This window comes from Panthera leo, chromosome B3, assembly GCF_018350215.1.
Source record: "Panthera leo isolate Ple1 chromosome B3, P.leo_Ple1_pat1.1, whole genome shotgun sequence".
Taxonomy (NCBI): Eukaryota; Metazoa; Chordata; class Mammalia; order Carnivora; family Felidae; genus Panthera; species Panthera leo.
Genome location: NC_056684.1, coordinates 44,578,165 through 44,583,426, shown reverse-complemented (window position 1 = coordinate 44,583,426; position 5,262 = coordinate 44,578,165). Strand labels below are relative to the sequence as shown.

Sequence of the window (5,262 nt, the reverse complement as noted above, 5' to 3'; positions counted from 1 at the left end):
AGGCTCCAGGCTCTGATCTGTCAGCACAGAGACCAACGCAGGGCTTGAACCCACAAATTGCGAGGTCATGACCTGAGCCGAAGTTGGATGCCCAACCCACTGAGCCACTCAGATGCCCCTAGAAAACACAATTTTAATCCTAAGGACTGAAGAACCAGAAACGTAATAGGCACATGGTAAATGTCCATCCATCCATTTTTTAAAAAAATTTTTTGATGAATATTAGGGTTAGGAAAGAAAGATTTTGAGCTGGGAAGTCTCTACAAAGTTCTCAAATCACCACTGCTCCAATCATCATGGAGCAAAGCATATAGACCATTAGGTTTTATTTATTTTCCTTTGGAGGTTCAACAGAGATAAAATTCTCTCATCTATGTGTTTTCTCCTAGCAACATCTGGGTCCATTTGGTAGACATTTTGACTGCCACATCATCTAAATGTATTAGCTGCACAAATGCCCCAGAAAGACAAAGATGCCATGAATGACCACAAACGACTCTTATAGCTGGATTCTAGGCCCTGGACACTTTGAGGGTTGCGGGGAGAAGAGACCCAAAAAAGTTTGGATGCTTTCCTGTCATGGTGAAGAAGGAAAACGACATAGGCAAGAATATACTCTAGAAACCTTACAGACATTTCTAACATTGACATTTGATTGACTATTAAGAGGAAAGCAAGTATGTAGACATGCATATTTGAGAAGAAAGCACAACACAGGTCTCACATCTGATTCTGGATATTAGCTCAAGTTTCTAAGTTTCAGTCTTGGCTACACCATGGAAAATCCATCCTTCCTTTTCAGTAAGCATTTCCTCCAGTTTACCATTGCTTCTTGATGAAGATGGATGGATCTGCATCTGGCATTCTAATTAGATTAGAGAATAATGACCAGGAAGATCTTGGGGAGGAGAGGATAATTGATTACTCACATTACTTCCACCCTAAGTGTTCAGAAGTAAACTGTCTAATTCCCCCTAGAATTCACTTATCACACTCAGAAAACACAAGTTGAAAACAAGGACAACTTCCATGCTGCGGCCCTGTTACAACAGGTCATGGTAGGAGCCCTTCAATATTTCCAGCCATGCCCCTTAACATGTTATTTGCAGGAAAAGGGGATGGTTGTAGTTGCTATCATTTATTACAAGGTGACACATGCTGGACAATTTTCACTCTCTAAATAAGCCTTGTGAGGTAGGTGGATTATTCCTGTTACACAGAAAGAACAAACAGAAAATACAGAAAATAAGTTGAGCAAAGTCACACAGTTGATACGTTATGGAATAAGAATTTGAACTCAAGTCTAGCTCTAAACCCATGTTAGTCATCAGTCTGTTGCCTTTGAAATGACCACTTCCTAGTCAGTCCACACAATATCCCACAACTACAGCTGGAGCATCCCAGTACATAGAAACAACTTGCAAGTAATAAGTGATAATAATAACTTTATTCATTTCAGAGCCAGATCCCAAATTAACTAACAGCGGGCCTTGGTTACTAAAGGTGGGGGGCCAGAGTCCCAGCATGACAGGCTGAGGCGTCCTCCTTCGCACATTTCTGCATCTCCTAGGACCAGGCCCTCAAGTGCTAGTAGACTGTGCTGCCCTCAGGGGTGAAACAGATGGCCCCTGCCATTCTGAGAGTTAAATGGGCCAATGGATTTGCTTCCTTCCATTTCATCAACCAGCCTGCTGTTTGGTTTTGGAGACAAAGAGGTAGTTTGTTGAGATGGAAAGAGAAATGGCCACACAATGATTGGACCATTTATTTGAAGGAGAACTTTGGGCAGACCACTTAAGAGCACTACCCTCAGTTTCCTCATCTGTAAAATAGGACTGACACAGTGTACCTAACTCAAACATAGGATTAGATGTGAATATGTGTGAGATGCACAGTATAGCACAAACTGGCAGAGAGAACAGAAAAAGAAGAAATTAACATTCATCTGGCCCTCTTGACATGCTAACCTCCTGTATACCACATATATATAATATGACTTGTATACATGGCTTTGTTTATTTCTGGCAGCAGTTCGGCCAGGTAGGCATTGTCACTCCCTTCTGAAATGAGAAAACAGGACACAGCAAAGTTAATTAAACTAACCATGGCCCATAGCTCCACAGCTGGCTTGTAAGAGATTTGGATTGGAATTAAGAGGAATTTGACTTGATTTCCAGAGTTCCACACTGTCTCTCAATATTAATACTGGAGACACTGTTTTGTAAAGTAATGAGCTTCCTCTCACTGGAAATAATCAAATAAACATTACTGGGTATAATGATGGGACAGATTAGCTAGCCAGTGCCCTTAAATTCTAGAATTTGTAATTCTATAGGTCTAATTTCCACTCATTTATCAATCCATTCATATCCATTATTAAATGCATATTTATTGAGAACCTACCATGTGCCAGAGCTGCTCTGGGTGCCAAAGTGATAAAACAATCAACAAGAAAGAAAATAAACAGGGGCGCCTGGGTGGCTCAGTTGGTTGGGCATCTGACTTCGGCTCAGGTCATGATGAACAGGCTCACATGATAATGAGTTCCTGAGAGGCTGGGGTGGGTGGAGGGACATGGGGAAAGTCTCCTTTAGATGGGGGGGGGGGGTGTCAAGGAAGCCTCTGTGTGAAGGGGGTATCTGAACTAAGGCCTGAAGATGAGAAAGAATCATCCATGTGGAAACAGCAGGGAAGAGCACTCCAAGCAGAAAGAACAATAAATGCAAAGGTTTGGAGGCAGGAACAAACTTGCAAATTAGGGGAACGGAAAGAAGGAGACTAGTGTGCCTGGTGTGTGCTGAGCTCAGAGGGGAAGGGAAACACACCAGGAGCTGGGAGAGGCAGGCAGCAGCCTGGCCACATGGGGCCACAAGTTCTGAATTTTATTCTAGTTGTCCTGGGAATCTCGCAAAAGAGTCAAAAAAAGGCCTTCCATTTGTCTCCACCCCCAGGGAGTCATATAAACTCCTTGCAAGTCCGCGTTTGCATTTCTCCATAGAATGGAGGAAGGGCAGCACAATGAATTACCTAGGTCTTTATGGATTGGGACTGCATCTGACAGAGACCAATCTATTCACATCTGGGCAAGAAAGTAAATTCTCTCTGGCAGGCACGAGCAGCATCACTGAGAAACCCCCAGGCTGCAGATGAGAAGTTTCCTTATTTGCCACAGGCTGAAAAAGTATTTGCCCACAAGGCTACTAATCCTGGACTGTCCTTATGCCCAGTCAGACGTTAGCACTCACAGGTTCCCAAGCCCATGATGACACCCGGGCAAATTTTATTTGCACACAAGCATTATCATCACCTCCTCCAAACATTTCTCCTCTTAGCATATGGGAAGAACAAACATCAGAATCTCATAGTTGTGGTATAAACTGGATTTGGACTCAGATAGATGGGTAAGTTAGAATTCTACACTTCACATGAAGGGAGTTAACTAAACCCTTTGAGCTTGGTTTCCTTATCTACAGAACAGTGGTAGAAAAACAAATCCCACACGACTGTTGTCGAATAAAAAACAATGATGACAATTGTGAAAGCACCCTACATAGTGTCTATCATATATTACATGCTCAAAGATGTATATTTTAAAAAATTGGAACAGCTAAACCTTGCCACATAAACCTAGGATCAGATACAAAACACCACTTGGGAATTTTTGTAAGCCATCTGCATCTTGTACCTGTGTAATAAGAAAAAGGAAGAATGAGAACAAATCCAAATGCAAAACATTACTTCAAAATACAAATATCTTCAGTATCAAGAAAATGTAAAATTTAAATATTAGAATCAGCTAAAGTGGGAGATAGTAAAATGAATAATAAATGCAGGTAAAAATTTACAGTTCTGCTTTATGCATACAAGGGGAATAATTAACTAATCTCAAAACATGTAAATGAGGGCTTAGAAGCATTTTCAAAACACCACATCCAATTCCAGTTACATATGCGGAATTTGCTACATTATAATAATTAGGTTTTTTTTTTTACAAAAGATTTATTTATTTTGAATAGAAGTATTAAATATTATACTAATTACTGGTTATTTTACTTTGTACCCAGGGAAAAGAAATGAATATTCATTAGCTCCTTAAGCTACTGATCCTCCACCGACTAGACAGATTTCAACATCACCATGAAGCTGTGGGTGGGTGGAAAATGCTCCCTGTAAAACCAGGCTCTCGCTACAAATCACAGCCCAATGTATTCAGCTAATGTGCACATGCTAGAATCCCCAAGTGAATTCTGCTAACATTGTACCCCTGGAGTCCCCAGCTGAGTAGCCAATAAGCGAGAATAACTGTTCAATCAAGAGTAAGTGTTAAATTGATCATAAGACAACAGAATTATTCTGTCTACACAATCCAGTGATCTTGAACAAAACAATTCCTAAAATACTAAATGTGGTTCCACACAATAAAACTAACATTGCCATCTATCCAAAACATGCCTAGTTCATTCCAAAAGAATTTTCAATATACATATTTCAACCATTTTCCAACTTGGCTTTTGATCCTACTCTAAGGAAAATACCCCTGAAGGACCAAGCTTGAGATTTTAATTTATGAGGTATTTTTGCTGTAGCTCAACAGGCAAACACTTTCTCTGGGGAAAGGGAGAAAAACCATGCAGTACATGTCTCAAGACACTAGTCTGGTTAATTTTTTTTTTCTATGTACCAGTCATCTTTTATTGGGTGTTAATTCTCAATGACAATATAAAAGGATTCAAGGGTGTCAGGCAAAGGTCATGGTGAGGAATGCAGTGTGTGTCCTTCACACTGGGCCCTCTTCAGTGGTACCTGCACAGCTGCTCACGTTTCAGCTCCTTGTAAGAAAGGCAGTAGTTGAAAAGCATGTGAACTGCCAGCACCATAGAAATCCCCACGATGCTCTCTTTTTTCACATTGACGTAACTGTTTTAACACAGGTAGTAACCTTTTTGAAACACTCCAGCAATGCATTTAGGAGTGATATCCCACCTCAGTATCCAGCTTGGTAGCTCTCCTAGTTGGACAACCATGAGCTGCTTCTCCTTCACTGGTATGACTGATGGCATCTTGGAGTCCTGAGTGTCTGCAGTGAGTCAGGTTAACTTTTAACTTTTGTTCAGTTTAAGGTACCTCTCTGTGTTGGGAATTCTCATGCATCTTGATTTTTATTTTTTGGTTTGTTAAACAGTTTGTGAACCAATTTATTGCGCGAGCAACTCACTACCACAGAGGAGAGTGGCTGTGGCTCTGGGGTAACGTGATCGTACA

General features: G+C 40.9%; 1 pseudogene; it reads right to left on the bottom strand.

The window, feature by feature from the left end:
- Positions 1 to 4,793: 4,793 nt before the first annotated feature.
- LOC122221178 lies at positions 4,794 to 5,060 on the bottom strand (annotated as a pseudogene).
- Between the last annotated feature and the right edge of the window lie 202 nt (positions 5,061 to 5,262).